The sequence below is a fragment of the Dendrobates tinctorius genome, unplaced genomic scaffold, assembly GCF_039654945.1.
Source record: "Dendrobates tinctorius isolate UK_male_01 unplaced genomic scaffold, ASM3965494v1 ptg000065l, whole genome shotgun sequence".
NCBI classification, from domain to species: domain Eukaryota; kingdom Metazoa; phylum Chordata; class Amphibia; order Anura; family Dendrobatidae; genus Dendrobates; species Dendrobates tinctorius.
In genome coordinates this window covers 511061-525255 of record NW_027361733.1, presented here as the reverse complement: position 1 = coordinate 525255, position 14195 = coordinate 511061, and the positions used below count along the sequence as shown (strand labels likewise).

The 14195-nt window shown below is 42.4% G+C and overlaps 1 protein-coding gene and 1 long non-coding RNA gene across 2 annotated transcripts in view; both read right to left on the bottom strand.

Annotated features, from left to right (window-relative positions):
- The window catches only part of LOC141094652 (uncharacterized), an 803576-nt gene that overhangs the window by 726797 nt on the left and 62584 nt on the right, over positions 1-14195 (bottom strand). The gene's annotated exons all lie outside the window — the stretch shown is intronic.
- LOC141094922 (uncharacterized) lies at positions 7097-9283 on the bottom strand. Its single transcript, XR_012233196.1, has 3 exons — positions 9236-9283; positions 8997-9105; positions 7097-7852 (listed from the first exon to the last, which is right to left on the bottom strand). It is a non-coding gene; the product is annotated as an uncharacterized lncRNA (long non-coding RNA).

Below are 14195 nucleotides of genomic sequence, written 5' to 3'. Positions count from 1 at the left end.
TATTGTGTGTGTGTGTGTTAGGGACGATTGAGGTCACACTCACTGTATCATCATTAATAGCCCTTAAGTCATGAACCTTTCTGTAAGTGTCAGCAAACCCTTGAGTCCTTTTTTTCCTAATGGGATACAAAGTGGTGTCGCAGGGGGAAGATCTTTGCAGTCCAGGGGGGGTTTCTTTGCACCAGAACCCCTGCCTTAACCTACCCTCTAATATCTCTGCTCGGGGCCATTGATTTGGCTAGGCTCTGTCATGATCACGTGTGTCTGGTCGCAGATGATACCGCAAGGCGAACCCATAACACACGTGACCCTGGATACACCGCCTCCAGTGGGGCGAATTTAAATAATAGAACGTGCAGGTGGATACGCCGCCTCCACCTGGCGAATTTAGGAATTACACGTTAACATATACATTTCTGGAAACACCGCCTCCAGTACGGCGAATTTAAATAATAAGGGGGGAACCTGGGTAACTTTTACAATGGTGGGCCCTGCGATAGGGAATGGGGGACGTGGAGACCTCCTAAGCTCCCCTGAGCCAGTGTCCCTGCACTCCTTACGTTCCCTATACAGGCTCCGCACCTGTCGCCGCACGCGAACCTTAACCCCTTTCTCGCCCTGACCCTAAACCCTCACTAGGGAATAGGTCGGTGCGGAGACTAATCCCACCACTGCACTAACAACACACATGAGGAAAGAGACAATACAGGGGAAACACCACTTAGCTTTGCTCTGTTGCGTACGCTCCTAGCAACAGAGCCCACCACCTGTGTGCATCTTCTCCTCCACCCTGATCCATCACCATAACTGGATCCGTCACCATCGTGCAGCCTGGGAGCAGAGTCCATCACCACTTGCAGCAGTCCAGTACCCAGAGTCCCAAGATGAGTCCAGCCTCTGCCAAGAATCCAAGCATGCTCGAGTCCAGTTCTCAGCAACCAAGTCGAACATGCTGAGTGCAACTCTCTTCCTAGTCGCCACTCCTCTAAGCCATGCCCACACTTCCCGCCGACACCATAAACTGCGACTCCACCAGGCCATGCCAGTCCTTCCTGCAGACACCATTAGCTGGCACTCGTTCTCTCTGGCTGACTGCGCAGGACTTCTATCCAGCTCCATCATTCCACCAGGCTCTCCAACAACTCAGCAAGGAATATCACCAGGCCATGAGTGAACACCCTGAGACCCATTTATAGAGTCCCACACCTGAACCATAATTAAGTGCAACCTAACCTAAGGTGCAATACCACTAACCACCACCGGGGACAGTCAAAACACCTTTGAACTTAACCAAAGTAAAAAAAGTTCACTTTGTGCTTTTAATACTGCCAGATCCAACACTGGATCATGACAGGCTCAAGGGGTATTGCTTAAAACAAGGAGGAGTGGTTCTTTTTTTTTTTTTCAATTTAATCATGACAGGGGGAATGGGCAACCGACCCACATCATTTTTCCCCCTTGCCCAAACAGTCTCTGGCACCTGTCCCATTTCTTCATCCTCAGGCATTTTAGTGTCAGGTGTTAGTTTCACCGCTTTTGTCATATACACCATTGCCGCAATCTTACACAAATGTTTATCTGAGAGGGGACTAATACCCTCAGGATAGTACTGTATGATGGCCGGGATCGCACTCAGCACATCTGCTCCCAGTAAATTCATAGGGGTATTGTCACTAACAATAAGTTTTGTAAGTACCACAATTCCAGCACCTCACTGTTTCTACACTCACTGGCCACTTTATTAGGTACACCATGCTAGTAACGGGTTGGACCCCCTTTTGCCTTCAGAACTGCCTCAATTCTTCGTGGCAGAGATTCAACAAGGTGCTGGAAGCATTCCTCAGAGATTTTGGACCATATTGACATGATGGCATCACACAGTTGGCGCAGATTTGTCGGCTGCACATCCCTGATGCGAATCTCCCGTTCCACCACATCCCAAAGATGCTCTATTGGATTGAGATCTGGTGACTGAGGAGGCCATTTGAGTACAGTGAACTCATTGTCATGTTCAAGAAACCAATCTGAGATGATTCGAGCTTTATGACATGGCGCATTATCCTGCTGAAAGTAGCCATCAGATGCCTGTTCTTAGCTGAGAGGAGTGGTACCCAGTGTGGTCTTCTGCTGCTGTAGCCCATCTGCCTCAAAGTTCGACGCACTGTGCGTTCAGAGATGCTCTTCTGCCTACCTTGGTTGTAACGGGTGGCAATTTGAGTCACTGTTGCCTTTCTATCAGCTCGAACCAGTATGCCCATTCTCCTCTGACCTCTGGCATCAACAAGGCATTTCCGGCCACAGAACTGCCGCTCACTGGATTTTTTTTCTTTTTCGGACCATTCTCTGTAAACCCTAGAGATGGTTGTGCGTGAAAATCCCAGTAGATCAGCAGTTTCTGAAATACTCAGACCAGCCCTTCTGGCACCAACAATCATGCCACGTTCAAAGGCACTCAAATCACCTTTCTTCCCCATACTGATGCTCGGTTTGAACTGCAGGAGATTGTCTTGACCATGTCTACATGCCTAAATGCACTGAGTTGCCGCCATGTGATTGGCTGATTAGAAATTAAGTCTTAACACACAGTTGGACAGGTGTACCTAATAAAGTGGCCAGTGAGTGTATGTTCTTGTTTGCTCAACAACTTAAGCTACCTTAAGGAGGTCTTTTCGGATCTACATATCTCCATTCAGGTCTGGCTGTCTGTATTGCGTCTCGTAAGTCTTTGTTCATACCGTCAATGAATGCATTCACCAGTATTCAAACATTCTAACATCAAGTGGGTTTATGCAAATGTACCCCATGTCTGCCCATTTCAGCTGTAACTGTCCAAAGTACATCTCTACCCTCTCTCCTTTTTGCTGTGTCACATTAGTCAGGAGTACGGACTGCTCTGATTGTTCCACTGTAGCCCATTGTCTTAGTGACTCATAGTACGTCTCCCCAGACCGTGCAGATTTATCATCCATGCCCCAAGCCTGATTCTTTGTCACATCTGTGTCTGTCTTAATTATGTCTTAGTGCGTCACCTGCCTTTAAACTCACCAACCTCTCTAGGTCTGCCCAGGTACACTTATATGTCTGCTGTATTTCCTTTGTGTCTGTAAAACGGGAATGATTGGTCCTCAGGGTCAGGCAACTGCTTCAACAAAGCTAGCTGGTCAGAGGGGCTCCAGGGATAATACACCTGCATCTTTCTTATTCTAGTCGCACTTCTAGGTCCTGATGGGGTTGGTCGTCTGGCTACTGTCAGCTTACTCCTCAAAAGTCAATGTCCCCACTACCCACTATCCACACTATTATGTCACCTTCTTATGATCTTGTCTGGATAGGATTTAGTGCAATTCGCTTAGGTCAGTAGCACAGGTCACACAAGTAGCTATTCAGTCTGGGTTTGTCTGAGTCTGATCACAGTGTTTACAAGTCCATCTATTTTGACTGGGTCTCTGGTTACACTTTGTCAATCAAAACATTCATAATACACCTTCCATACTGCTGCACATTCTCAAACATCATTTATTCACTTGCTATTTTCTTCCCTTGTCTGTGCCTTTTTGTACATCCAAACATTCACACTCTGGTATTTTTGCCTTTTTCAATATTGGTCCCACTTGTTTTCACTGCTTCCTTTCTTCTCTGTCTTTTACAATTTGCATAGCTGTCTTGGATCCCATTGGGGGCACCGACTGTACACAGAAAAAGTTGCCATGGCTTCAGCCTTTTTCTACCGACAGCTCACCTTTATTCTGAAATGCCTCTCTAGTGTGCCTAACCATATCTACGGGCGGCCACACATAGCAAGTCAGAGCGAGCCTGCCAAGGTATAGCGGGAAGGCTCCTTGCCTCTCACCAGGTAGACCTACAGGATGTAATGAGAAGGCTCTCTGCCTCTCACCTGTTAGATCAGCTGGCTAGAAGGAATAGGCCTTTTTCCCTCCAGCCCAGCTCCATGGATTGTTGTGGGAAGGCTACTTCAACTTTAGACAGCTGACCTTTATTCTGAAATGCCCCTCTAGTGTGCCTAACCATATCTACGGGCGGCCACACGTAGCAAGTCAGAGCGAGCCTGCCAAGGTATATCCAGAGGGCTCCTTGCCCTCGCCTCTCACCCACAACAAAAAACCCGCTGACTAAAGTAAGAAGGCCCAGGTTTGATAGGCCTCTGACCTACTTTATCAGCCATACAGTCGGCTACCTACCAACTAGAAGCAGGTTCAAAACACATTAATAAACCAAACAATCACTTACAATTTCCTTCTAAATTAGGCACCATATTTTACTTTCAATCTTCCAACTTACAAAATTTCATTCCACTTCAATTAAGTACTTTTGCTTTAAAATGCACAAATCTTTCAGCGCTTACCTTACGGATAGAATTACAGAGAATTTTGAGCACAGCTCACACTCAGCTGAGTAAGAGCGAAGGGAGAAGAAAAACTGCGCAGCGGCATCATTCCCCCCTCCCATCAGAATGCAGCGTCCTTCACAGAATTCCGTAGTTCTTTAGACTTTTCAAAATCAATTTCTACAAAGAAACTCAAAATCACGGGATTTCACTGTAAGAGCAGATAACTGTATAATGAGATTAACTGAGTCTTGCCCTTTTTCTGGCCAAATGCATTCAGGAAACTTTACAATGTAATGCCACATATAACACAAGCTATATCATTACTCAATTCATTCGGTCTCAGATGTAGATTTGAAATATCTATAACGCATCTGTCCGGGATTCCACCACAACTAGAAAGGTAACAAATCTCTTGACACAAAAATGTGTGATGATTCATTCATACGTGCTCATTCAGGGATTTTTTATACTCAATTACTCATCTCTCATCTTATTCAGAGGTTCTCATAGACATATATACAAGGATTCACACAGCCTGACTATCTTGCCCTTTGGATTTGATTGACACTTTAACCTACAGCAGTGTCCACTGACACTCCGAGAACACCAAAGCCATCTTCTTAAACAACAAGAAACCTTGAAAACCAGTGCAACCAAAAACCACAGCCTTATACAAATTTACTGCCAATCCAAAATAACCACTGCACAGAGTCTATTCCAGACTTTGTGCTACACAGTACACCAGTACACAACCAGTTAGTATATTAGTATATTGCCAGAACAGTTTAACAGATAATACAGATGACAATTATTATCTTATTACTCTATTATTCCACTCTCATACAGACATACTCACCACTCACTGGTGATATGGGTTCTTTTGAACCGTGTTTGTACAGTCTTACCCAGAGATATGGTTGCAGATGCAGAATCAATGTAACAATATATGTTCTCACCTGCTGCAGCCTGGATTCTGCATATTCAACCTCCCAGGAAGCTCCCACATACGGATTCCGAATAGGCTGGTTTCCACGGTCCCCGTTGGGCGTCAAAAACTGTCGTAGCTGCTTTTGTTCTGACCAAGCGTCAGCTGTGCCAGATCACCAGTGAGTCTGAATTACCAGGTTTTTTGCCCTTTCTGTTGCAAGCGCTTGGAGACAAAGAGACTTCAACACACAAGCCGTGGTAAATCACTTTATCTGACGTAATGAAAAACAAGGAATGTTTTTATACCATTTACAGCAATATGTGACTCTATGGAGCTCATTTGGCCCCCACCATCACCTCAGGGTCGTACCTTGTTTACAATGTACCCAGAACACGTTGTGAGCACATATGATAACAAGTATAGTTTCCTTGAAGACAGAAACTACTAGTCTACATAAGAATAACACATAGCAATAATAAGGCAAAAGGCAATTGAAGTCTTAAAGGCAATTAAAGGGATATAAAGGCAAACCATTAACTCTTCTATATCAACGTGTATAGGTACAAATACAAACCACAAAAAACCAGATGCAGCCCAGCAGTTATAAGAAAAAACTTTTTAAAGTAGTGGGTTTATGTAATAAAAAAAATCCAACAAGATTTAAAACAGTTAAGCTAAAAAAGCTTGAATAATGCTCACATAGGTAACAGAAACCTATCAACACTAGGCTCCAGTCCAGGATAACCCAGCTTAAGCCAAGGGCCTGAAAATGGCACCACATGAGAACATGACTATATGGAAGAGCAGCAGACCAAATGTAATAGACAACATGAAAACCATATAGAAATCACCCGTGTCAATCTATATATTGAAAATGAGCTGACCGCACCAAAGGGCGGTGGTATAAAAGTCACATATATCAAACTACTGATCCTAAATCCAACTATCGGATAGAATCACTTAAAATACAAGCGTACAAGAACATATCAGGAACAGCGGTTACATCAAAAACCACAAAAAAAATTTTTCTTTATATATATTGTCCCCAGAACGAAATTCTGGATAAAGCCATACAGGCAAAAAATGCTATTCAGTGTCAAGTCCAAATAACCATTATGGAGATCCCTTTCTAGTATCCATCTCAATGGTTATGGATCCAAAATCCAGGGTCAGACGAGTAGACTGAGTCTTCAGCCTTAGATCATCTTCAGAGAAGTATTTATGTACTATCCAGGCCAAACAGAACAAATATCAAGGTGTTTTGATGATAAGGCTTAAAGTCCATTTAATGATAAATCAGAAAGGACCAGTCCTCAACCGAGAAATCCCGTAAAAAGTTAATCATTCAAACCTGTGGGAGCAACAGAATTCAAATTATAAATCCACCGGGATTCCATTTGTAAAAGCTGCCGCTTAGGACAGCCACCTCTAATAGAGATCTTGACTCTCTCCAAACCCACCACCTGAACATTAGCCACCCTACCCGAATGATGGGTGAGTAAGTGTGATGCCACGGAAGTGAGTTTTTCATTTAGATGCATCAGAATGGGCCAGGTTAATGGTGGAAAGATGCTTCTGAATCCTGCATTTTAATTCCTGAGATGTTTGGCCCGCATAAACCTGTGGGCAGGAACAAATCAGAGCATAAATAACGCAACTGGTTTTGCAGTTGATGTATTCTTTTAATTTTTCTTGACCCATTACTCGGATTAACAAACACCCCTCTAGTTGGACACATATAGGGGCAAATACTGCAATTATGGCATGCAAAGGATCCTTTCAAGGAGATGCCATGAGTCAAACTTGTCACCTGTCTCGTATAACGGCTTCTGGTAAGTAGATCTTTTAAGTTAGGCGCCCGTATAGCTGTAAGGAGAGGTTTATCACTAATAGTAGAAGAAGTCTGAATATCCATGGTAAGGATTCCCCAGTGCTTCTGAAGAATGCCCCTTACCTGAGTCCAATGGGTGTTGAATCTTGTGATGAACCATGGCTTTTGATCGGGCTCTTTAGAATTACGGATTAGCAGAGAATTCTTTGTTTCAGTTTTGGCTCGCTGATATGCCGTGGAGACGACTTAACGAGGATAATTTCTGAACTTAAATCGATCTGTCAGTTTAGAGGCTTGATGTCGAAAATCATCATTATTGGTGCAATTCCTTCTGAGCCTTAAAAATTGTCCAATGGGAACACCTTTTTTGGTATGAAATGGGTGTAAGCTGCGATAGTCAAGAAGACTATTGGTGGCCTTGGGTTTCCAAAATAAGGTGGTAAATATCTTATCCTTCAAGAAAACCTCAAGATCTAAAAAGGTCACAGAGTAGGAAGACATGGAGTAGGTTAGAAAAATATTGTATGTGTTTCTATTGAGCTCCTCAATGAAACATTGACATTCTTCCTCCGTGCCTAGCCAGGCGAAGAACACGTCATCAATGTAACGTGACCAGTATCGCACCTTTGTTTTTGTACCACTGAGACAGACAATAGTAGCCTCCCACCAAGCTAAAAAGAGGTTTGCCAGCGCCTGTGCACATCTCGCCCCCATTGCCACTCCAGAAGTTTGTAGATAGAAGGATCTGTCAAAAAGAAAGAAATTGTGCTTCAAAATAAATTCCAATAAATCAATGATGAATGAGTAATTCATCCTAACAGAACCGACCAGTAAGTCAAAAAAATACAAAACTGCTGCTAAACCATCAGTGTCCAATATTAGAATAAAAGGACTATACATCGCATGTGACCAAAATGGCACCACGTGGTCGTGACAGATCCTTAAAAAATGTGATGTATCATGAACAAAAGAAGGCAGATCCTGAACAAAAGGTTGCAAAAAATAATCAACATAAACACACGCCTTCTCACAGAGGCTGCTGATACTGGCCACAATAGGATGGCCAGGAGGTTTATGTAGATTTTTATGCACCTTCGGTAGCATATAGAAAGTCGTTGTAATTGGGTGTTCTACCCACAAATATTGTTTCTCCTGCTTGTTGATGACCCCCAAATCCATTGCTCTGTCTAACATCCTCCTGAATTTAACCAAGAACACCCCGTGGGATCGGAGGGCAATTTACGATAAAATTTATTATTATTCAGTTGGCGGTGTGCTTCTCTCATGTTCAACAAGATAAGATTTCCAAGTAAAACATTTCCCACATTCTGAACATGAAAATGGCTTCTCTCCTGTATGAATTCTCTCATGTTTAACAAGAGTTGATTTTACAGAAAAACATTTCCACATTGTCAAGAGCGTAACTAGAACTGATTGGGCCCCATAGCAAACTTTTAAACGGGGCCCCCTCAAAGACACAACCCCTTGAAGACACACCCCCTTACCGATAATGCATACTAGAGTCACATTAAGTAACAGAATTAGAAATAATGTAACACAATTATTCCTAATCCTGTAACTCAGTCAATACAATCAAATTAGTTAAGCATTGATAATTTTATATTTTAAGTTGCTCACTTTTGTAAATACAAATACACAATAGTTCATTAAAGACCTGAAATTTGAAGTACTACCGTGGACATGACAAGTTTCTCTCTTCTTGCTTAAAAACCCGTTCTAACTTCTAAAATGTATAAGTACAACCTAAAACCAAAAGAAGACAATTAATAAACCGTCATAAAATGTCTTAAAGTAAACTAAAATATCAGTATAACATTCAGTTAAAATGTACCTATTTTTAAACTTAAACGCAAGTCAACAAAACTCACTTGAAACTGTAGCAGAAATAACTTGTTTTCATCTCTTGAAAAGATATGCAATTGCAATTTTAAAATGGATTCCAACTTATAAAATGTCTAAGTTTAAAAACGAGGGAACCTAAAGGCCAAAGAATGAAATTTAAGCAATCTATATGTACATTTCTGTTTTATACATTTATAGTTCTATAAATTAAGTTTTATATATTTCAGTTACAATACTACTGTTAAAACTTAAATTCCATACTTACATTAACAAAACTTGAACTCCAATAGAACTATAAAAAGATGAATCATCCTAAAAGAAAACTAACAATAACACAATTAATATTATGTTTTTAGAAACTGTAAAGACCAGTAAATGGTCAATAATTCATGCACCTAATGACATAGAAACAAAACTTTGGGTCCACGTATATGGCACGATCTATTTGCCAAACTGTCACTTCTGACAGTTCGGCAGATACCTGCCTGCCGTGGGCTGACACAGCGATTGATCGACAGCTTTAGCCGCCACAGATTCGCTTGCTGTTGGGGGTGATGTTCGCCCCCTGCCTCGTCACGACAACGTCATCCATATGCGATTGTGACGGGGCACGCCAAGTGCGGCCTGCAACATGCTTTGGACACACAGAATGCCACTGCATGCTGCAGAAAATTAACCCCTTTGTGACAATTCTCCTTTAATGGAGCATGCAAAAAATACTGTCTAGTGACATTGGCAGTTGAGCTTTCCTACTCCATAACAATACCTATCTCTATGGTAGATATCAGCAAAGTGCCAGTTTAGTCATGATTTCAGCTTCCCCTATATTACCACATCAGAAAGGCTTTCAAATTGCTACTGCCACCTTTTAACAATGTAAACCAAAAAACCACGACCAAAATCCAATTATAATGAAAAAATAGAAAAAATGTTTATTGAAATATGTAGATACACGCAGAAGGGAAAGCTACCACAAAAGGCAAATGTTGACAAAAGACACACCATGGATCAATGTGCACATAATAAATATCACAGGGGAGGGACAATATATAAAATGGAGGTTTAGCAAAACCAAATGCAATAGGGTACAAATATGTTGATCACCAATACACATTTATGGTGCAGGTATAGAAAATCGCATAATCATTACTGTTATCATTATGTATATGAAGTGATCACCGGACACCTGAATGTAGGAGCCGTACACAAAAATAATAGCGTCCTTATTGTTGTATCATCTTATCTTTCCTCAACATACAAAGCAATGGTTCAATTGCACAAATAAAAGCCACAGGAGACAAAGGACACCCCTGTCGCACACATAAAAAAACATTCACTCTCCTTCCCAGAAAACCATTCATCAAAACACAACTATAAATGTCCTTGTATAAACTCCTCACTCTCCCAACAAAATCAGCCAGAAAACCCATTCTTAACAATACCCTAAACAAGAAACCATGCGACAACCTATCAAACACCTTCTCAAAATCCAGACTCAACAAAAACACACTCTTCTTTCTCCCCATACAGTCCCACAAACAATCTCTCAGCATACATGCACAGTCATGTATACGTCTCCCTGGTACCGCACCACACTGTTCGTCCCCAATCACACTCTTTATCACATCACGCATCCTATTTGCCATTAACTTTGCATAGATTTTATAATCACAATTTAATAACGTTATCGGCCTCCAATTTTTCAAACTTTTCAAATCGCCTATTTTAGGTATCAACTCAACCATACCCGCACGCATACTCTCAGCCACCTCCATATTTGCCCACCTATACTTGCATACATCCACCAAGTCATTACCAATCACATCCCATATCACTCAATAGAATTCTACTGGGAGTCCATCCTCCCCCGGCGTCTTATTCAGCGCCATACTATTCATTACCTTCCACACTTCATCACTACTCACTTCACCCATCACACTCTCCTTTTCCACCTCAACTTGCTCTCTACTATACTCAACACTTCATTCTCCAAACACTCATCCCTCCATTTCACTGCATACAAATCCTCATAAAACTTAGCCACCTCTTCACACATGTCCTCCCTACACACTAATCTTCCATCCACCCCATTCAGTACACTCAAATTATGCTTTTTCCCAAACACCTTTTTAACCCCTTTCTGACATCAGATGTACTATCCCGTCCATGGAACCCGGGCCACTATGCCCATGGATGGGATAGTACGTCTAGCGCGATCAGCGTCGCCCACGTGGTGAGCGCCGTTGATTGCGGCCGGGTGTCAGCTGATTATCACAGCTGACACCCAGCACTGTGTGTCAGGGGCGTTCACGTAATGCCCCCAACACGTTACCCCCTTGCACACCGCGATCAAACACGATCGGGGTTAAAGGGAAGCATCGTCAGGGAGGGGGCTCCCTCCGTGCTTCCCTGAGCTCCCCACAGCAGCGCAATGTGCAGCGCTGCTGTGGGGGGCTCTTTCCCTGCAGGTCCCCGGATCCAAGATGGCGACGGTGACCTTCGGGGGCCTGCAGGGAGCTGACTTTATCAGTGCCTGCAAAGCGCAGGCAAGGAGGAAACCTGCACACTGCCTGTGACAGATTGCTGATCTGTCACAGTGATCTGTGATGTGACAGATCAGCGATCTGTCACAGGACAGTGATGTCCCCCCTGGGACAACCTAATAAATTTAAAAAAAAAAATTGCTAAATAAATTCAAAAAAAAGTAAACCCTAATAAATTCATTTTTTGGAAATAATAAAAAAAATAAAAGTACACATTTGGTATCGCCGCATTCGTACCGACCTGCCCTATAAAACTGTACCATTAGTTAACCCCTTTAGCGAACCCATTAAAAAATAAAAAAACGAAGCAAAAAATAATTTATCATACCGCCGAACAAAAAGTGCAATAACGCGCGATCAAAAAGACGCATATAAATATCCATGGTACCACTAAAAACGTCATCTTGTTTTACAAAAAATGAGCCGCCACACAGCATCATCAGAGAAAAAATAAAGTTATAGCTCGCAGAATAAAGCAATGCAAAAATTGTTTTTAATGCAGAAAAGCGCCAAATCATAAAAAAAACAACATAAATGAGGTATCGCTGTAACTGTACTGACCCGAAGAATAAAACCGCTTTATCAATTTTACCGCACGCGGAACGGTGTAAACGCACCCCCCAAAAGAAATTCATGAACCGCTGGTTTTTCTTCATTCTGCGTCCCAAAAATCGGAATAAAAAGTGATCAAAAAATGTCACATGCCTGAACATGATACCGATAAAAACGCCAACTCATCCTGCAAAAAAGAAGACCTCACATGACTCAGTAGGTCAAAATACAGAAAAAATTATAGCTCTCAATATGTGGTGATGCAAAAACTATTTTTACAATAAAAAGCGTCTTTTAGCGTGTGACAGCTGCCATAAATAGTAAATCAAACCCCCCGTTATCACCCCCTTAGTTAGGGAAAAATAAAATTAGAAAAATGTATTTATTTCCATTTTCCCATTAGGGCTAGAGTTAGGGCTGAGATTAGGGTTAGGCGTGTGTTGGGGTTAGGGTTGGAGTTAGAATTGGGGGTTCCCACTGTTTGGGCACATCAGGTGCTCTCCAAACGCAACATGGCATCTGATCTCAATTCCAGCCAATTCTGCGTTGTAAAAGTCAAATGGTGTTCCTTCCCTTCCAAGCTCTGCCATGCGCCTGAACAGTGTTTTACCCCCACATATGGGTTATCAGCCTACTCAGGACAAATTGCACAACAACTTTTGAGGTCCTATTTCTCCTGTTGCCCTTAGGAAAATAAAAAATTGGGGGCAAAATGATCATGTTTGTGGAAAAAATAAGATTTTTATTTTCACGCTTGTGCATGATGAACTTCTGTGAAGCCCTTGGGGGTTCAAAGTGCTCACCACACATCTAGATAAGTTCCTTGGGGGTCTAGTTTCCAAAATGGTGTCATTTGTGGGGGTTTCCACTGTTTAGGTACATCAGGGGCTCTCCAAAGGCAACATGACACCCGCAGACCATTCCATCAAAGTCTGCATTCCAAAACGTCACTACTTCCCTTCCTAGCCCATACAGTAGTTTTCTCCCACATATGGGGTATCAGGGTATTCAGGACAAATTGGACAACAACTTTTGGGGTCCATTTTCTCCTGGTAACCTTGGGAAAATAAAAAAATTGGGGACAAAATGATCATGTTTGTGGAAAAAATACGATTTTTTTATTTTCACGCCCGGGGCGTTATAAACTTCTGTGAAGCACTGGGGGAGTTCAATGTGCTCACCACACATCTAAATAAGTTCCTTCGGAGGTCTAGTTTCCAAAATGGGGTCACTTGTGGGAGGATTCCACTGTTTAGGTACATCAGGGACTTTCCAAACGCGACATGGTGTCCGATCTCAATTCCATCCAAAAAAGTCAAATGGTGCTGCTTCCCTTCCGAGCTCTGCCATGCGCCCAAATAGTGGTTTACCCCCACATATGGGGTATCAGCATACACAGGACAAATTGCACAATAACTTTTAGGGTCCTGTTACCCTTGGGAAAGTAAGAATTGAGGGTGAAAAGATAATTTTTGTGGAAAATATATGATTTTATAATTGTATGGCTGTACGTTATAAACTTCTGTGAAGCCCTTGGGGGTTCAAAGTTCTCACCAAACATATACATAAGTTTCTTGGGGGTCTAGTTTCCAAAATGGTGTCATTTGTGGGGGTTTCCACTGTTTTGGTACATCAGGGGCTTTCCAAACACGACATGGTGTCCGATCTCAAGTCCAGCCAAAATAGTCAAATGGCGCTGCTTCCCTTCCGAGCTCTGCCATGCACCCAAAGTCGTTTACACCCACATATGGGGTATCAGCGTACGCAGGACAAATTGCACAATAACTTTTAGGGTCCTGTTACCCTTGGGAAAATAAAAATTGGGGGTGAAAAGATCATTTTTGTGGAAAAAATATGATTTTTTAATTGTACCGCTGTACGTTATAAACTTCTTTGAAGCCTTTGTGGGTTCAAAGTTCTCACCTCATATCTAGATAAGTTACTTGGGGGGGTCTAGCTTCCAAAATGGAGTCACTTGTGGGGGTTTCCATTGTTTTGGTGCATCAGGGGCTCTCCAAACGTGACATGGCGTCCGATCAGAATTCCAGCCAATTTTGCATTGAAAAAGTCAAACGGCGCTCATTCCTTTCTGAGCTCTGCCATGCGCCGAAACAGTGGTTCCCCCCACAT